The following is a 20,784-nucleotide window of genomic DNA, read 5'->3' on the forward strand; positions in this document are numbered from 1 at the left end:
TTTCTTTAAATTCCATCCAAGTGTGAACTGTACACATTGCTGAGGTTGTGTTTTGAATGCCTCCTGGCTTTTTTTCACTGGATTCTTTTTCTTTTCCCTCCATTCCTGAAGTCAAATTGGTGTTGTGCTCCACGGCTGCTTGCCGTCTCTCCTGTGTTTGTGCGTGTGTTCTGATTCGCTTCAGTCACGTCTGACTTTTTGCAACTGCACGGACTGTAGCCTGCTGGACTCCTCTGTCCATGGAGTTCTCCAGGCAAGGATACTGGAGTGCGTTGCCATGCCCTTCTTCAGGGGATCTTGCCGACCTAGGGGTTGCGCCAGCATCTCTCTCAACTCCTGCATTGGCAGACGGGTTCTTCTCCACTAGCACCACCTGGGAAGCCCCTCTGGTCTCTCCTAGGACGTTAGTTCTCTCTACCTAGTTAGTTCTGTTCCCTGTCCACCCGGGCAGCATTGCTTCCACTTTCGCACCAGGCCGGGCTCTTCTTTCCTTGCAAGTTGGCAGGCGTGTCCGAGACTTTTCTGGTACTCAGCACTGGACTTGAGTTCCTTCTCTCCCTGGATTCTTTCACCATTTCCTCCTGGCAATAGTGTGTACCTGCCAGGGGACACTTTTCAGATCTCGTGGTTTGTGTTTTTTGGACCCTACTCTGACTCCCTCTACCTCACTTGACTGTATTTTTCACCCCCTCACCTTAAAGCACACAGATTGGAAGTTTAAGGCAAGGTGTGGGGTGGAAAGGAAAATGAGCCCCGGGCTCCGGATAACTTACTGGTTTAGTTCAGACCTGCATCCGGTGGCCCTGGCCTCTTGGTGAATGAGCTGTAATCCCTCTGGGAATGTTCCCTTGGAGGATAATGTTTGACCAGGCATTAGCAAACCATCATCATCCCAGGAATTCCAGATAAACATACACGAGTTTAAAATCCCAGGGTATAAATGGTCCCCAAATTTTACAAACCATTTACTTCTAGGAGAGAAGATGTATTTTATAAATGTCACTTAAAAAGCTTTTGCGGGCATTTTCACTATTGGGAGTTTCCCATGCTGTGCCCCTCTCAAGTTGAGAAGGGTTAGTACTCCGTGCAGTTTTCCAACTGGAGCTTGGTTTCCTGAAAGCTATTCTTGGTGTGGTGTCCAAGTGCAGCTGTTCACATCTCTTAATATTTCACTTTGAGTCTTTGGGTGGGCGGAACTGATTAGAATTCCAAAAGCAATAGACGCAGGCAGTTAGTGGAACTCTCTGGGAATATACTTGGAGAGATTTTTGAGGGAACCCCTACGTTCTGAAATTAGTTACGTGGTCAAAAGAAGACTTTCTGTACAGATTATCTGAGGAAGTGTCTTTTGCATTTTGCCTTGGTTTTCTTCTTAGATTGGTGGGACACTTTTCTTTGTATATTAAGGAACTGTTAATACGTTGTCAAGAAGGTATTCTCTGGGACTTTCCAGTGGTCCACTGGTTAGGATTCTTGTGCACTCACTGCAGGAGGGCACAGGTATTATCCCTGGCCAGGGATCTTAGGTCCCACAAACTGCACAATGTGGCCTCCTGCGCCCAAATAATAAAAAATAAAAGAGTTTGTATTATTAAATAAAAGAAAACATTCCTTGAAATTACTGAGAATAATGTTTCCCTTTCTAAAATAGGCTTATTTATTGTGGTTTGTTGGTGGTGGTTTAGTTGTTAAGTTGTGTCCGACTCTTGCAATTCCATGGACTGTAGCCCACCAGGCTCCTCTGTCCACGGAGTTTCCCCAGCAAGAAAACTGCAATGGATTGCCATTTCCTTCTCCAGGGGATCTTCCCGACCCATGAATTGAACCCGAGTCTCCTGCATTGTAGGCAGATTCTTTATCAAGTGAACCACCAGGAAGGAGGGTTATTGTGGGTTAGTATGACCTTGTTTTCATGAATGATCCTGTGTACATACAAAGCATTCTCATTTTTTCTTTTAAATACTTAACAGAGCTTTTATAGTTATTCCACCCTGCTTATCCCAGGTTTGAATTTTGCTCTTTCCCAAGTACTACTTGAGAAGTTATATTTATCGGATGGAAAGTAACTGTGGAGCTGGCTAGTATAAACATCCTTCTGGACCGTTATCCAGAATAATAGAGACAGGGCCGCAGAAGGCTTCAGAATGGAGGGCTCCAGCTGGCCAGGAACAGCTTGGGAGGCGGTGTTATTTTTTAAAGTTTGCCTTCGGAATCAACTCAAAACCATATGTGGGCTGGAAGATTACTTTCTGAGTTACGACATAAACTGACATTGTAGTGTTTTCTAGTGTGTGGTTTCCAGGGTTGCTCTGATGTCATCAGTAAGGCTTTAAAAACAGATCTGTTTTTCACAGGCAAAGTTTAGAACAGTGTATTCAGAAGTGTGTGCTCTGTGCAATACAAGCCATCCGTCAAAAGTATTGCGTTGGCCAAAAGCTCGTTCAGGTTTTTGGTCCCATCTTACAGAGAAACCTAGATGAACTTTTGGGCCAACCCAGTAGAATGTTGGGGAATCCCTGGGGGCTCATGAGAGGAGAGGGTTCTTGCTTCCCCACCCCAAGTCTTCAGGATCTGAGCATGTTAAGAACCTGGGCAACAATGAAACAGGCACGTTTTAGAGACTGTTGGTAGGATTGAAAGCCCCTTTGTGGGACTGGTTCCTTTTCTCAGTCCTCCAGTCTTTGCTCACTTCTAGAGCGTGGTATGAGATAGGTCTTGAAGCTGTTTATGAAGCAGCACTTCTGGTTAGGAGCACAGGCTGGAGAACCTGCTGGCCGGGCTGGTGCACACCTGCTTCTGCTGTGCGGCTTGGGGCGAGTTACATACGTATCTCCCATAGTTGACTCTCATCACATCAGGTCGATTCTCCATTCCTGACCTAATTTGTCTTGGGTTCTCCACTGAAATCTAAGATCCCCAGGCTAGGCAAGTATTGTCTTCTTCTCAGTGGAATCTCTGTGGCATCATTTGTTTCTGCAGATATCTGAGGTCGTTTGACAAGTTTGGTTCGTGTGGACGGGTCTTCAGTGGAGAACCAGCCCTGGGTCTGTGCTGTAGGGTGTAAAGTATGTCTTTAGGATGAGGGATATTAGGGCGATTTTGAGATTAAAGTTTTCTGGGTTTTTTTTTTAAGCTTTTTCCTTCCAGTGTTCTCTCTTCTATGACATACTTAATTTGTCTTTTTTTTTTTTTTTTAAAACCTTTAAGGCTCAGCCTCTTTTTTTCCTATGACTTTATTTTGTGGCACAGTGACCATCTGGGACTTTGAGAGCTTGGGGTTTGTGTATATCAGATTGTGTAACATTCGGATAATGCTTTTAGCTAGCCACTTGTGTGTGTTTTATTTCTTCACTTGGCCTTGTGTGAAGAGGCAGAGGTAAGATAAACATTTTGGCATTGTCTGAGCCCCAGCAGGACTCGGAGCTGGTGTCAGCTGCAGTCCATGGGATCTTCTCCATGGTAATAACTGTGGCTCTTTCCTCCTCGATGGTCCTTAACTGCCCTCTGTGTCCTCATTTCTTCATGGAGGTCAGGTGCAAATCTTCCTTACATCCTCCCAGCCAGTCCTGAGCCCTACAGAAATAGATGGGCCTGCTTTGGGCTGCTCCAACTCCATCTCGGGCCGACAGAGATGGCCTTTCTGCAGAGACTGAGCTGGCAGGTGGGAGCTTTCTGGAAGAAAGCACCGCCTGTTGTCTCGGCCTGTGTGAGGGCCAGTGATGGTTAAGACCTTTTCTCAGAGCTGTATCAGGGTTCTGGTCTAAACCTTGTTTTCATGTGAACTGAATCAGCATATTATAATGTGGCCTGGCCTAATGGAGAAGAACGATGATTAGCATTGATTTCAGCGATCCCCAGCCTTTTTGGCACCAGGGACCGATTTGAAGGAAGGCTGTTTTTCCACGGATGGCAGCGGGCTGTCCTTTCAGGGTGATTAAAGTGCATCGCCTTTATTATGCTCGTGTGAAAATCTAATGCCAATGCTGATCTGATGGGAGGCAGAGCTTAGGTGGTGATGGGAGTGGTGGAGAGCGGCTGTAAATACAGATGAAGCTTTGCTTTCTTCCCTGCTATTCACCTGCTGCTTCCTAACAGGCCATAGACTGGTTAACAGTCCACGACCAGGGGACTGAGGACCCCCTGGTCAGCTCCGATGGCTTCTGGCTCCTTTCTGTTTGCCCGGGAGGCAGACGAGGAATATGGGAAGATGACAGGCAGACGTGGGTTTCAATTAAATAGAGACAAATAATAACTCGTACTGAGCCTGTTTTCTCCCCTGGAGCAGAAGGCTGGTTTCCTATTTTTCTCACGTATATCGTGTAGAGACACCTGGAACATGCAGCCCACCTGGGTAGGGGCAGACAGCGATGCTGGTGGTACTGTGGATGTTGATGGAGGGCTTGCTTTGTACCAGGTATTGTCCTCAGATGTAACGTGTTTTATCACTTGAGCGCCAGCAAAACCGCACCTCCACTTTGCACATTGAGGCCCTAGGGCACTGAAGATGAATACAGCACATTGGCACTGAGACTCGGATTTATTTCCAGGCCCTCAAAAGTTTGCTCCTGCCATTGTCCAGGTGTATAACTTCTTTTTTAAGTTTATTTTTGGCTGTCTTTGTTGCAGCAAGTGGGCGTTTTAGTTGTGGCACGTGGGTTTGATTGTCCCACAGCATGTAGGATCTTAGTTCCCCAACCAGGGATCAAACCCGCGTCCCCTGCATTGGAAGGGGAATTCTGGACCGCAGAGAAAGTCCCCAGATGTATAACATTTTGATTATTCAGAAGGTTTTCTTTTTTAAGTATTTGTCTGCGTCAGGGCTTAGTTCCTGCTTGAGGGATCTATAGTTGTGGCGTGTGAACTCCTAGTTGAGGCGTGTGAACTCCTAGTTGAGGCGTGTGGGATCTAGTTCCCCGATCAGGGATCAAACCTGGGCCCCCTGCTTTGGGAGCGCAGAGTCCCAAAGGCCACTGGACCCCCCAGGGAAGTCCTCGAAGACTTTTGATATTAGAAACTAGAGTGACTTCTCAATTCTTGGTCACCAGATAACACTTCTTCGCTGCCACGTTCACCTCCTGGAGACCCCCCTGAGGGCCACAGATAGCCCACTGATGAGAAAACGGCCCTGTGGCAGAGCTGACGGATGCAGTTGAAAGGGCTGTCCCTGTTCAGTGGGAAGCATTCTCCTCCCCTCAGAGACCGGGGGGCGTGCCCCCCACCCTGCCATGGATGGCACACAGGCTGGGAACCATTGTCCTTGAACTTTTGATGAGTCTCCAGAGCCTTCTGGCTTCCCTAGGCATCTGTGCTTCATCCAGGATGTCTTGGGGCTCCGCCGCTGCTTGGAGGTGCGGCTTGACAGGGAGCAGCTGGTCCGGGGATGTGCCCGGGGCCTGGACGGTTTCTTATCTTCTGTGAGGCTTGGATGACGTGTGGTTCGTTCTGCTCCTGCTCAGCTACGGGGGGCCTTTGGCCAGGGCCTGGTGACAGCTCTAGGGTGCCTCCTCTGTGTGTGAGAGCCAGCGTCCTCTCTCTCTTCCAGTGCCTTCCCCAGGCTTTAGGGGAAGATGTTTGGCTGTCTCCATCCCCGGCCAGTCTGGGAAAACGCTGGCTGGGCTTGAATCTGGCAGCGCAAAGCCCTGCAGTGCTCTTGTAAGCTGGCCTAGTCGGTTCTCTTCTTCCAGGCCCAAGTGTGTGTTTATGTCGAACTGTTGGACGGTCTGAGTCTCACCTCTGTATCCGTGTCTGTTCCCACACCATTAGGAAATTGGATTTTCTTGCCTTTGGCCAATTGAATGAAGGTTTGTGTGGCTGGAAAGAGTTGTCTGGCTAGGGTGTGTTGTTCAAACTTGGCCTTGTGCTGAACCTACAGCTTAGAGATGGAACCTTCCTGTCAGACAGGCAGATCTGTGAATCACACTGGCTGGGCTGCAGGGGTGATTCATGAGCCTGTCATCCCCAACTGTGTCTTTACTACACCCCAGGTAGGGACATTTTGCTTCTGTAAACAGTGAATGGGGAGCAACTGGAAGAGTGTTCTCTGCTTTTGATTATCTGAGTGACATACATGAAGTTATACAGTGGAATTCTTGTTCCATAAACAGTACAATAATAGTAATATGATGACCTAAGTTTCTTTCTCTATTTTTGGCTGTGCTGGGTCTTTGTTGCTGCTCAGGCTTTTCTCTGGTGGTGGTGAGCAGGGGCTGCTCTCGACGTGCGCTGCACAGGCTTCTCATTGTGGTGGGTTCTCTTGTTACAGGGCATAAACTCTACCTGTACGGGCTCCTGGAGTTGTGGCGCACGGGCTTAGCTGCTCTGAGGCGTGTGGGGTCTTCCCGACCCAGGGATGTAACCCGCGTCTCCTGTGTCTCCTACATGGGCAGGCAGATTCTTTACTGCTGAGCCACCAGGGAAGCCCCCTCTGAGGACATGTAAGTGAGGTTAAAAACAACATAGATTTGTAACAGGGAAGACTTGGTTAGAAATGTTTGTTAACATTGGCACCAAGAGGAACAAATGGTTTGAAATAGATGGAACTGTTACCTCTGAGCCTGACTTAGACATGGTATTTTTTGTGTGGCTTTCTTTAAAAAAAAAAAAAAAGATTTATTTGGCTGTTCCAGATCTTAGTTGTGGCATGCAGGATCTCTAGTTGTGGTATATGGGATCCGATTCCCAGACCAGGGATATAACCCTGGCCCCCTGCATGAAGAGTGTGGATTCTTAGCCACCAGACCTCCAGGGAAGTCCGTGTGTGGATTTGTTAAACAGAGGGAAGGTGGTGTCATCTGCCAATGACAGATGTTACTGTTATTGATAGGAAATTTCTTTTTTGTTTTTGGTTCCTCATGTCACCCAGGGTAGCACACCTGTGGAATTCTGGAGAACATTTAGATATGCGTGGCGTTTACGGTGTGCTTTATCCTGGGGCATCACATGCTAGGTCCGCAGGCCCTGGGCTGCTCTCTCGCAGACGTGTTAGAGTCAGGCCTGTCTGTTACGAGCGCAGGCAGGGGACTGTGCCCCCTGAGTGATGCTTACTGCAGTCTGTTTTGTCTCTGAGTCTTTGACAGCCCTTTCCCCCGTCTCAGGCTTGGGTTCAGATCCTAGAGCAGGAAAGAGAGGTAGTAAATATGCTATTGCTCTCCTCCAGCCCTCCCAAAGAAACTGGCATGTTGCTTATTGAAATAGCGTTTTCCTCCCTGGGTAGAGCATCAGAGTCTTTCAGCACACGTGGTTCCTGACTGCAGCTTCCAACTTGACTTAACATTGGCACATTTTATGACGCCTGTAATCCCTACCCTAGAGGCTGGAGGTGGCGTCATCTTTTGGCTGTGTTGAGCGAGATGACAGAGTCACATGTTAGGATCGCATGTTAGGGTGATCAGGAAAGAGCTGCTGGTGGAAGAAGGGCTGGATCTGTGCCTTGAAGGGCAGAGCAGGTTGAGATGTATGGATAGTGGGGAGGAAGTTGTCCTGTGAGCATCGGGACAAGAGCCGGAAGGAAGAACAACTGCTAACCTGGAGATGGTGGGTAAGTCAGTTTGAGACTTTGAGAGGGTTTCTGTGGGGCAGTGGTTCTTGGTTTCAGTGTATCAGTCCCCTCTGGGCCCCATCCCCAGAGTTTCTGGTTTAGTAGGGTCTGTAGGAGGGCCCGTGAGTTTGCATTTCTACCATCTTTCCAGGTGATGGTGATGCTGTGGATCCTCCCCAGCATCCAGGGAGATCAGATGCTGCTGGAGGAGTCACCTTCCAGTGGTGATGATGACGGGCTGCATCGCTCCCAACTCCAGGGAGCACCATTCCCATGCTCTGTTCCGGGGTGGCCCTGGGCAGCAACCTTGTTGCGGTCTGGAGCGCCAGCCTAAGTGTAGGTTATGAGAAGCCAGGGGAGGATTATATCAGGATCTTGTTATTGGCATTAGCTTTCTGTTAATTTGGTGGCAGACGGGGAAGTGGCCGGAGATGTGTAGACAAGCTGAAGGGCAGTGCCATGTCCAGTGGGTGGGCCACTTCAGCAGTGGACTTGGGAGGAAGATCTGGAAGGAAAGAAAGAGGAAGAATGCAAAGGTGACCCAATGTTTCCTTCAGCTTGGGAGCCTGGCAGATGGTGCTCACATTGGCATAAAGGGGAAATCAGAGCCTGGGCTGCTGTGGAGGAAACCTCTCAGCTATTTTAAAATGGAGTTGAAATTGCTCATCTTTTCTTCCAGGAAGATTGCTGTCTATTCAGTTTTCAAAATGAAGGATCTTTGTCATGTTCTGTGACTTCCAATTGTTTTTATCTTTATTGTCTAAGCATTCCATGAGCTAAACATGTCACTTGTCTCCTGGAACAATTTGCTCTTATACCAAGGTTTAAATGGAAAATTGTTTAAAAATGTCTTTGCCATTCCAGTATAATTTTTTTTTGATTTTTATACCCTTATAGTCTTGCCTCTGGGGTTCTCTGGTGGCTCAGCTGGTAAAGAATCCTCCCACCAGTGCAGGAGATGCCAGAGACATGGGTTTGATTCCTGGGTTGGGAAGATCCCCTGTAGGAGGGCAGGACAACCTACTGCAGTGTTCTTGCCTGAGAAATCCCGTGGACAGCAGAGCTTGGCGGGCTGTAGTCCATGGGGTTGCAGAGTTGGATACAACTGAGCACGCACGCACACACATAGTCTTGTGTCAAATATAAGTAAAACAGTTGTTAAAAGTCACTTGTGTTATTAGCAATAGAGCCCTGATTACGTTGGGTTGCATTGTATCTGTTTTATTTTTCCATAAGTTATCAATTTCTTGTGATCCTTGTGATCTTATGATCTTCTGTGATCATTGTGAACACACAGACATGACGTTACTTTTGGACCTTTCCTTTTTTCAGTCATGTTCCAAATTGGAGAATTTTTGGAACATAGTTCAGTTCAGTTGCTCAGTCGTGTCCGACTCTTTGTGACCCCATGAACCACAGCACACTAGGCCTCCCTGTCCATCACCAACTCCTGGAGTTCACCCAAACACATGTCCATTGAGTCAGTGATGCCATCCAACCATCTCATCCTCTGTTGTCCCCTTCTCCTCCTGCCTTCAATCCCTCCCAGCATCAGGGTCTTTTCCGAGGAGTCAGTTCTTCGCATCAGGTGGCCAAAGTATTAGGGTTTCAGCATCAGTCCTTCCAATGAATATTCAGGATTGATTTCCTTTAGGATGGACTGGTTGGATCTCCTTGCAGTTCCAAAGGGATTCTCAAAAGTCTTCTCCAACACCACAGTTCAAAAGCATCGATTCTTCGGCACTCAGCTTTCTTTATAGTCCAGTTCTCACATCCATATTAGTAAGAGTTTAATTAAAGAAGAATCAGCCGTGAATTCTTAAGTCATGCCTTTGCGCTTGTCCATCCCAGTCTCTCCATGGCTGTGTGTGCGTGGTGGCCATTGTGACCTGCATTCTCCTGCCCCTCCTCTACCCCATGACCTGGCGACCCCGGCATTTTGCCTGGAGCCACATGACAGGGAGCGACAGTAGGAAGCCAGATGCTGACCTGGACAAGAAACGGGTCTGGGGAGCAGGCCTGGAAGTAAAGAGGGCTGTGCTTGGGGCTCTGATGGGGCCGGGGAAAATCAGACTGAAGAGACTGTTGCAGCAGGATTCCCCCCACCTTGTCCACAGGGAGGGATCCAAGAAGGGGAAGTCCCTTACTGATCATGCGGAGAGAGAAGGCAACATTAGGGGTTGGTGACCAGCCAGCCTTGGCTTCCCTGCTGGTTCAGACAGGAAAGAATTTGACTGCAGTGCAGGAAACATGGGTTCAGTCCCTGGGTTGGGAAGACCCCCCGGAGGAGGGCATGGCAACCCACTCCATATTCTTGCCTGGAGAATCTCCCATGGACAGAGGAGCCTGGTGGGCTATAGTCCATGGGGTCACAAAGAGTTGGACACGACTGAGGTGACTTAGCAAGCATGCATGACAGGCCCAGCCCCAGCCTGGAGTGGCTCCGGTGGGACAGCGGCCGCATGCGGACCAGCACAGGTGACAGTCAAGTCAGGCGGTGACAGAGCTGAAGGCGCAGCTGGGTGAGCAGATGCCCAGGGGGCATGCTGAAGGGGCAGCTGGGTGAGCAGATGCCCAGGGGGCATGCCTGAAGCACTCCAAGAGGGGGTCCAGGGCTGAGTCAGCAGCCTGGCTTCACCAGGGTGAGTCCCGTCCTCTCCACCTCCGCCTTTGGGAGCTCGGGAGAAAAAGAAAGAGGAAGGGCTCAAGTCTTCGTGTGGTCGTAGGAGCCATTGACCCTGTAGACTTAAAAAATTCCTGAGAGTGACCTGACTTAGGACCCAGCAGCTGCTGGGGCTTGGGTGTGGTGACCGTTTAATCTGCTGACCAAACTGGGACACTGTTAATATTTTCACTGGGACTGGACCTGGTAGGCTGGGACCACCCTAGATGTCAGGGCTATTCAGGTCACACTGACACAGTCAGAGACATGTAGGGACTGCTTCTGTAGCTTCAGTACCTCCTTCCCAGGGCCCTGAACTATTTTCATATGTTGGCTTTTTTGTTCTGTCTTAAATAAGGATAGCAGTACTTTATTAGAACTATTTTGCTGTGCTAAATATTTTACCAAAAATATTGTAATGACTAGTTGGGTTTTGTTTCCTAAATGTATCACCATTTTATTAATTTTATCATGCTGTTAATCCATTTCAGTTGTTTGCTTCTCTGAATGAGAGCAAAATAAACAACTCTTGGTATATGTCTGACTATTTCCTTAGAAGTCAAATTCTTAGAACAGCTGGGACAGATCGTACAGTTCTTGATATGTGTTGCCACTTCTAGGCATTTATGTTAAACCTGAATTTTTCAGTTGAAAAGTTCTGATGGTTGAGCCACCAGGGCTTGGAAATACTGTGAAATACATGATGTTTTAAAAAAAGTCATTAAATAATTTTTGCCACTTTGTAGTCCAGGGTCACGAGAGAGCTACTAAGGGGTAATTCAGTGAAGAAACAGCTTAAATAAAGAAAATATTTTTGGGAAATTCCCTGGTGGTCCAGTGGTTAGGACCCAGCACTTTCACTACCAGTGCCCAGGTTCAATCTCTGGTTGGTGCTGACTTAAAAAAAAAAAGAAAAAAGCACAGTGTGAGAGCTGTGTGTGAGTTGTTTTATTTGGGGCAAACATGAGGACTATGGTCCAGGAAACAGCATTTAAGATAGCTCTGAGAAATTGCTCCAGAAAGCTAAGGTCAGTGTAGACGTGATTTTGGTGATGGGGAAGTACATGTATTCAAGCAGGTAATTTTTTTTTTTTTTTTGCAGAAGGTTACTGCTAGTCACGAGGAGCGGTTGTCACCAAGAAGGATTTTAGTGCTTTTCTAGATATGAGGAAATGCAAGAGTTGGACTCATAAACTTGTCTCTTGAAGATATCTGGCTCTGCGAAGACCTCTTCTGCCTGCTTTTCCCAGAGCAGAGTGCCTCATTTCTACTCTCTACTCTGAACTCCTTTCAGGGGGTGTTTAAAATCAGCAGCTGCAGGGACTCCTAGTGGTCCAGTGGTTAAGAATCTGCTTTCCAGCGCAAGGGGCATGGGTTTGATCCCTGGCTGGGGAGCTGAGATTCCACACGCCACAGGGCAGCTAAGCTCCCATGCTACAATGCCAGCACAGCGAAGGCACAGTGCAGCCGCCTGCCACTCTCCGCCCTCTCCCCCACTCAGCCAGCAGTGGGAAGCAGCACACGGTTGGATCCTGACAGAGGCTGACGTGTGTATTCAGCCACTCAGTCGTGTCCCTTGGGAATGTAGCCTGCCAGGCTCCTCTGTCCGTGGGATTTCCCAGGCAGGCGTACTGGAGTGGGTTGGCATTTCCTTCTCCAGGGGATCTTCTGACACAGCGATCAAAACCGCATCTTCTGTGTCCCCTGCGCCGGCAGGAGGATTCTTGACTGCTGAGCTACCGGGGAAGCCCTATAGCAGTAGATGGCAAGTGCCGATTTGTAGTTAACATTGGGGAAAGAAGATCCTGCAAACCTAGTGGTATGGCTGAAGAAAAAGGCGAAAAACACATTCGTGGGGAGGGGGCTGGATAAATTAGGAGTTTGCAATTAACAGATACACATTACTACATATAAAATAAATAAAGAACGAGGGTCTATTATATGGCACAGGGAACTATATTCAGTATCTTAGAATAACCTATAATGGAAAAGAATCTGAAAAAGAATATATATATATGGAGATACATATATATATATATATAAAGTGAAACTCTTTTACATACACCGAAGCTAACATAGCATTGTAAATCAGCTATGCTTCACAAATGTTGTTTTGGGGGAAGACATTTCTGTGGACAAAAGTTAACATTTTTTTCACATTGTGAAACAAAATGCCTCCCACTCCCACTTTGATTGCTAACGCAACCTCTTTTCACGGAATGCAACTTGCCATGGAACAGAAGTCTTAGAGAGACTGGATTATACTGAATTAAACTGTGATGTGTGTGTGGGGGGTGTGGGCAAAAGCATATTTTCCGGTGAAAAATCCCTCCTTGCTTTATTGACAGTTGGCACACCGTGGTTGAAAGATCAAGTACTGGCTGTGTTGAGCTTTGTGTAGTTTTCAGGAGGAACATGATTGTCTGTATCTGCTCAGTGGGTAAACAGTCTGCTTGCAATGCAGAAGACAAGGGATGGAGGTGTGATCCCTGGATCAGAAAGACCCCGTTGGAGGAGGAAATGGCAACTGACTGCAGTATTCTTGCCTGGGAAATCCCCTGGACAGAGGAGCCTGGCGGGCTGCAGTCCAAAGGGTCACAAAGAGTTGGATAGACTGAGTACGCACACACACACGTGATGACAATTTCAGAACATCATGGGGATGCCAGTGACATTTCCTGTGTGGCACGTGGATCATACCAGCATGAAAGTAGCGCATTTTCAGCAACGGGTTCTTCCATTGTGAATCAGCCACACAGCTGACAAGTCAGCTACTAGTTATAGAATAATGGTGGTCAGCAAAAAAAAAAAAAACAAAAAAAAACAAAAACCGAGTCTGCCTGACCTCAGCGAGAACTAAAGCTGGAAAGTTGGGTTTGAGAGAACCATGCATGCCGGTCATGGGGTTGGATGAAGTGAAGGCGCTTTGTGGAGGCTGCCTGGTAGCTGGTTCAGTCACTGCTTCTGTCTCTGTGCAGCCTGCCAGCCTGTGTCTGGGGTGCACATTACCGACTATGTTACAGCTTGCTCAGAGGCGTCAGATCAGTTTGCAAACAGGAAAGAAGAAGCGTCTGCAGAGTTCAAATGTGAAGACATCCTGGTTAGTTTGAAAGCATTCCTGAGTTGTTCCCAGCTCAACTAGTCTGTAAAGAGTCAAAAGACCCAGGAAAGATGTCCTTCAGTTTTAAATATGAGAGACTGTAGTCCATTCCAGAATGATGAAGTGTGCAGGTGATTATGTGCTAACAGTCCGGAAAATAAAATGTTACTGTGTGTGTGACACTCAGATAATACTGCCTAAGTTAAAGGGGTCAAATAACTTTGAATTTTATTAAAATGACACCACCGTTATGGCAGAAAGTAAAGAGGAACTGAAGAACCTCTTGATGAAAATGAAAGAGGAGAGTGGAAAAGCTGGCTTAAAACTCAGCGTTCAAAAGACTAAGATCATGGTATCCGGTCCCATCACTTCATGGCAAATAGATGGGGAAACAATGGAAACAGGGAGAGACTTTATTTTCTTGGGCTTCAAAATCACTGCAGATGGTGACTGCAGCCATGAAAGTAAAAGACGCTTGTTCCTTGAAAGAAAAGCTATGACCAACCTAGATAGCATATTCAAAAGCAGAGACATTACTTTGCTAACGAAGGTCCATCTAGTCAGAGCTATGGTTTTTCCAGTAGTCGTGCATGGATATAAGAGTTGGACTAGAAAGAAAGCCAAGTGCCGAAGGATTGATGCTTTTGACTTGTGTTGGAGAAGACTCTTGAGAGTCTCTTGGACTGCAAGGAGATCCATCCAGTCCATCCTAAAGGAAATCAGTCCTGAATATTCATTGGAAGGACTGATGCTGAAGCTGTAATACTTTGGCCACCTGATGCAAAGAACCGACTCACTGGAAGAGACCCTGATGCTGGGAAAGATCAAAGACAAGAGAAGGGGGTGACAGAGGATGAGATGGTTAAATAGCATCACTGACTCAATGGACATGAGTTTGGGCAAACTCTGGCAGATAGTGACCGATAGGGAAGCCTGGTGTGCTGCTGTCTGTGGGGTCACAAAGAGTCAGACACAGTATAACAACTAAACAGAACTGCCATTAATGAGCTTTCCCGGTGGCTCAGTGGCAAAGAATCCGCCGGCTACTGCAGGCGATTCAGGTTTGATCCCTGGGTTGGGAAGAACACTTGGAGAAGGAAATGGCAACCCACTCCTGTATTCTTGCCTGGGAAATTGCATAGACAGAGGATCCTGGCAGAGTACAGTCCATAGTGTTGCAGAGAGTCAGACACGACTGAGTGGCTGAGCCTGCATGCACTATCATTGCTAACTGTGACTTTGGTCAAGTACTATGGGCTTTTAGCAGTCACTTCATATAAGGAAGATTGGACTCTGAAATTTTGTTACACTAGGCTTAAAAATATCTATAAAGGCTTGGCTCATAGATGACTGTTAGCTGACACTCATTTACTTAATCCTTTAGGTATGCAAACCACTCCCTATTTTCATAATCTAATCACGGAATACATTTTTTTTTTCAAGGTCCCAAGTTAGTAGTGAGAAACTGAACCTTTGAATTCCCTCTATAGGATAAACTTAATTTCTGATCTTCAGAAAATTGAGGTTGGTCTGTTGATGTTTATTGATAAGAATTTTAGAGGGCTGGGTTGTTTAAAAATTGTTGGTTTCCAAATTTTCCGTGTGCGAGGTTGATTTTGTTTTTGATGAAAGATAAGGGAGAGGGAGACCCTAGGCAAACGAGCTGTGACAGTTTAAACTACCTGAGAGTCGGATGTTAGTGAAACTAGGGCTTCTCAAGTGGCGCTAATGGTAAAGAACCCCCCTGCCAGTGCAGGAGGCATAAGAGACATTGGTTTGATCTCTGGGTGGGGAAGGTCCCCTGGAGAAGGAAATGGCAACCGACTCCAGTATCTTGCCTGGAGAAACCTGCGGACAGGGAAGCCTCGTGGGGCTGCAGTCCATGGGGTTGCAAAGAGTCAGACTTGACTGAAGCAGCTGAGCACAGCACACCTTTAAGGTGACTGGATAGCCTCGAAGCCTTTCTTAAACAGCTGATTTGCATTGATGTTCGTACGAAAAGCAAACCAAGTAGGGTGTTTAAATGTTTTATGAATCTGGCAATATCAACGTTAAAGTTGTGTGACTCCCTGAATAATTGCGCTGTGGGCGTGGGAAATCCAGCACCCCACTGAGGGATCCAGAAAGTGAAACTGTGTCCCTACCTGTGACAGGGAAAAGGGCATCTCAAAGTATATAGGAAAGATTTTTTTTTTCCCCTCTTTTTTCCCATCAGTGCATTTTCCTTAACCTAGATGCTGTCCCCTCTGCAGGAACAGAAAGGAGAAAACATTCCATGAAAACGTTTTGGTTTGTGGGATGATAGGAAAAACATTGTAATATTTCAAAAGACAGCTGAGGATAAAGTGGAAAGTCTGCTGCAGGTCTGATGTACTGGGTGGCACAGGTTAGTTTTTGTGTTTGAATTCGTTTATAGCAATAATTACTGTCCTTTGATTGTGACTGCGCTGGGTCTTCATTGTGTGCCCTGGCTCAGTAGCTGGGGCAAGTGGGCTCCAGCTGCGACTCATTGCGTGTGGGATCTCAGCCCCCCTACCAGGAACTGAACCTGCGTCCCCTGCATTGGAAGGTGGGTTGCTAACCCCTGGATCACCAGGGAAGTTCAAATAACCACTGTCTCTTTACACTTAAGACCGCTTGGAGCTCTTTGGGGGTGCGGATGGCGGAAAGCTGGGATGATAATGGATCCACATTCAGCCCCCATTTCCTTCTCTGCCTACTCTCTTTGCTCAACTCATTGTGTGTTCTTTGCTCTCCCCACTCTAGTGATGGTTGTCCTCCCCAAGGTCATGCCTCTGATCTCCTTGGACTTGGCATAAAACGGATACTTTTTACTTCTTATCTTCACCCCTTGGCAGCATGTGCTGTGTTGAAAGTCACTTCTTTGTTCTTGAAGTACTCCCTGCCCTCTTCGGAAGGACCTCTTGGTCCTTCTGCAGAAAAGTTTATCTCTTGTTTACTAGTCTTATCGCCCCAACACATACTCCAGGTGGAAGCTAGGAGATTGGCATACACACATATAAGGTGCTGCCAGGCTTTATAAGACAGGAGGGAAACTGGGGGCCTAGGTATGAATTCCTGGTAGAAGCAGCATTGACTTTTTTTCCCTCTTGTTTAAGTGGGCTTTGAGAGGCACTCGGCACTGTGGGGGCTCATATTTGAATGAATGAAGGCAGGGTTTAAACAAACAGGTTCGACCTGGGAAGAGTAGTTTCAGTGTAGGAAACAACATGAGCGAAACAGTCAGGTGAGGGAGACGATGGAGTCTGTGAAGGTGAAAATGAATCACTCTTGGCTGGAGGCGAGGCGCTGGGAGGGGACGGGGCAGGGGAAGGGCAAGGCTTCGGATGCCAGCTAGGGAGTTCCGGGCCGTGCTTGCAAGGCAGTGGGTGGAGTGGAAGGACTCTGAGCCGGAGCGGCTGGAGGCATTGGGCAGATTAATTCTGTAGCAGTGCATTGGAGGGGTTAGGATGAGGAAAACCGCGTTTTGGTTTCTCACCTCTGGGCTCTTCTCAGGCGTGCTGCTTCGGAGGGGCAGTCCCAGCCACTGCCTTCCTGCTGCCCCGGCTCAGCCCTCTTGTCCTTTGGCCACTGCACCTGAGCCACCTGGTCCCATGACCATTGACTTCCTGTCACCTTGTGCCAAGCATATCAAGTAATAATGGCCTTCACTCTGATTTGAACACTAATGCAGTAACCTTAGGAGCAGTCTTGGTGCCTGGTGGGAAATACAGCAGGGTGTCGGTGAAAGAGGCTCTGTGATATAGGAAAGAGTGTGTGAAGGGCATGGGCCGTGTGAGCTGGGTGCCTTGGATGGGAGTAGGGATAAGGGGCAGAGGGTGAGATCAGGCCTCAGTGTTGGTCTTAACACCCTAATTGGTAAATAAATGGGATTCCCAGGTGGCTCAGGGATGAGGACTCCACCTGCCAATGTAGGAGACACAGGTTCGATCCCTGGGTTGGGAAAATTCCTTGGAGAAAGAAATGGCAACCTACTCCCATATTCTTGCCTAGAGAATCCTATGGACAGAGGAGCCTGGCGGGCTCCTGTCCATGTGGTTGCAAAGAGTTGGACATGTCTCAACACAGATGCACATTCAGGGAACTGACTTTCCTCTCTTCCTCTGAAGGACTCCTTTCCCCACAAACCAAACACACCTTCCCCCAAACGTCATGTTGACATCATAGTAGCTTGGTTTTCCTTTCCTTTAAAAGAGTAAGTACTTCTGAGGGTAAATGGAAGTGTGAAGAAAACATGTAGAAAGCCCTTCATTTTGTCCAAACCTTGGGGTACATGGGGGCCGTTACCAAAGGTGGAGTGGCCTGTGCCTTGGGCTGGGAAGGACAGGTTTTCCCCTCTTCTTCACCTCCACCAGCCTCTCTCTCCCTGTGTGCCTGGGAGTGTTCTGTGTGCATGACTTGAGCAGTGAGTGGCCAGCAGCCTGCCTACCTTATCTCAGTAAGTGTAATCTATGTTAGGTTTTTCTGCTGGGTAAATATGAGAAAAAACAAAACAAAACAGTGTCATTCAGAGATATTGGTGAACTGTGATTATAAGGGTTTTGGTGGATTCCTGTGACACCAGGAACGTGAGATACTTAATCTTACGCTCAAGAGAATATTCATGTGTCATTGATATTTATTTCATGCATTGTTGGTATTTATAAGCTATGAAACAACATCCATCCCTCAGATGGAATAAAGCTGAAATAGGTTAGAATTTCAGTTAATGTTGTGATCATCAATATGATCCCGATGTCATAAATTGATTTGATTCTTGGAGCAGCAGGTTTGCTCTGCTACCTGAAATTTTCTCTGATCTGCTGATCTGAGTGCAAAGGGGTGGCTGTGCTGGTGAGAGCAGATTTCCCTCTTAGCAGCCCCAGCTGTCTCTGAGGTTGAGCCCTGGAAAAAGAGGCTCCTGGGATAAACATTACCTGTGTTCTATTTGTGGAAGTCAGTTTAACAATAATCTTAATTCAGCTTGGTAAATCTAAGCAGTGTTTTGTTCAGGTATATGTCTGTGTGTGGATTGAATGCCACTCGGTTGCCACGTTTTAAGCAAGAGAGTCAGAAATTCCTAATTAGCATAACATCCTAACTCTGAACCTGAGGAGACTCTGGTCCTTTGGACCACTCTGGTGCTTTAGATGAGTGTGTCCGGTACAGAGAGATGAACTGAGTTGCCCAGTGTCATTCAGGTAGATGGTGTCAGATCTCAGACCTCACATATTTTCACTTCCTAGTTAGGGCTTTCTCCAATAACCTGCTGTTTTCCTTTGTAAAATGGTGATGGGAATGAATCGTTTAAAGTCAGAGCATTCCTGTTGGTTCAGGGAGACAGGACCCACATGAAATGTGGGCATCTTATCAGCTCCCCTTGGTAGGGATTTATGAGCTCTTGGATTTGATGCTTTTCTATTAGCAGTTCAGAAGGTGTGTTCTTCATGAGCAGAGAGGGTTTCTTTTTTGTTTGTTTTTAATCCTACTGTCTTAGCTTGGGTTGCTGGAACAAAATGCCATAGGCTGATTGGCTTTAACAACAGACATTTATTTCTCAGTCCTGGAGGCTGGGGAGTCCAAAATTGCAATGCCGGCAGACTTATTCATGGTGAGAACTCTCTTCCTGAGCACTTAAGCTCTGGTGTCTTCCTCTTATAAGGGCACTAATCTCATCAAGGGCCCCACCCTCATGACCTCATCTCAACCTAATGACATCCTGAAGGCCCTTTCTCCAAATACCATCACTTGGGAGGTTAGGGCTTGACCATATGGATTTAGGATAGACAGAAACATTGGGTCAGTAACACGCAGTGATAAATACTGTTTTTGAAATAAGCTGTCTGGTAGAAGATATGTGCTCTAGAGGAGATGCAATGTACCAGTAATTATCATTCAGACTCTTAAGTATTCAGCAATTAGATACACTATATTTGAAAGTCTTCAGAGATGACTGGATTAATAGTTTGACCTTTTTCTACCTGCTGGTCTAGTTATTGAGCAAATATTTATTTGCTCACATTTTATGATTCAGGCCCTGGGCTGGTTTCTAGGCTGAAGGGATAAGAAAGCTGTAGATAGCGGAGCCCACATTTGGTAGCTGGTATTAAAGGTGTTTACAGAGTTGTTTTCATCCAATCTTCTTTCAAGTAAATTTTATTAAATTGCAATCTTGTCCTGTTTTTTCTGTGTAAAATTGGGAACATACGTATTAATAATATATGAAAGTGAAAATGTTAGTCGCTCAGTTGTGTCTGACCCACCAGGCTCCTCTGTCCATGGAATTCTCCAGGTGAGAATACTGGAATGGTAGCCATCTCCTTCTCCAGGGAGATCATCCCTACATGGGAATCGAACCCAGGTCGCCTGTATTGCAGGCAGATTGTTGACTGTCTGAGCCACCAGGGAAGCCCATTATAATATGTTGATAATATAACAAATACCTAAGTACTCATACTTGGCTTTGCCAGATCTTAATATTTGAAGGAAACATGTCAAAATATTTTTTAATATGAGAAATGAATATCACTTGGAACTCAAGACCCCTGTGTGTCCCTCCCTGTCCTGTGTGTCTCTGTCCTCTTTTAGAAGCAACCACTCTGCTGCATTTGGGGTATATATATCATTGCTGTGCCTGAATTTATGCTTTTATTATACATCTATGAATTTAGGAGCAATATAAAATGCCATTTTAAAAACTTTATGAAAAAGATAGCAAACGTGTAGACATTTTTCTGTGCTTTGAGAGAGAAATAACCACAACGTTATTTTTGAGTTTTATTTGCATGAAACATAGCTCTAGTTCTTTTCAGTACGCCTTTGTGTGGTTAGTCTGAGTTATAGCAGCCTGTTCTCCTGTTGTCAGATATGTCTGGAACGTTTCCGGATTTTCCGGATTTTAAGCATCGTTGCTGTGGACATTCTTGTTGACGTGCCTGCTGTTCGCGTGTGCATATTCCTCGGGACGCGTGCGAGTGTGGAGTTGCTGAGTGAAGCTTGACTCCAGCTTCGCCAGAGAACATCACCTTGCCGTCCTCAGGAGCCAGTTCACCGCTCCCCTCAGCGCATCTGTGATCTTGTTGAACCGCATCTTCTGCAGGACTTGACATCATCAGATTTGGAACTTTTGCTCATCTGTGGGGTGTAAAGTGATATACCGTACTGTTTCCAGCTTTCACACTGCCTTTCCCTCATGGTGGTGAGGCTGATTATCCCCTGTGACTCATCTGTTGACCTTGCAGGCTGCTGCTGCTTTTAACAGTCTGTTCATAAGGCACCTCCTTTCTTTACTGGTGATGGGACTTGGCTGCAGAGAAGCAGATTGACCACAGTCTTTATCGTGACACACGATGATCGTTGGGCTTTCTGTGACTTTGTTGTTTATTCATATTTTTAATGTAATGTATACCTGTGAAGGCATCAGTGTCTGAAACATTACCTACAATTTCCGTCTGCCTGTGTTTCTTCCTGCTCCATTCCTCTGCC

At 46.7% G+C, this 20,784-nt stretch overlaps 1 protein-coding gene across 2 annotated transcripts in view; it reads left to right on the forward strand.

Annotated features, from left to right (window-relative positions):
- Positions 1–20,784, forward strand: part of ARHGAP10 (Rho GTPase activating protein 10) — a 381,488-nt gene that overhangs the window by 44,801 nt on the left and 315,903 nt on the right. The gene's annotated exons all lie outside the window — the stretch shown is intronic.

The sequence above is a fragment of the Capra hircus genome, chromosome 17 (genome assembly GCF_001704415.2).
Source record: "Capra hircus breed San Clemente chromosome 17, ASM170441v1, whole genome shotgun sequence".
Classification (NCBI taxonomy): domain Eukaryota; kingdom Metazoa; phylum Chordata; class Mammalia; order Artiodactyla; family Bovidae; genus Capra; species Capra hircus.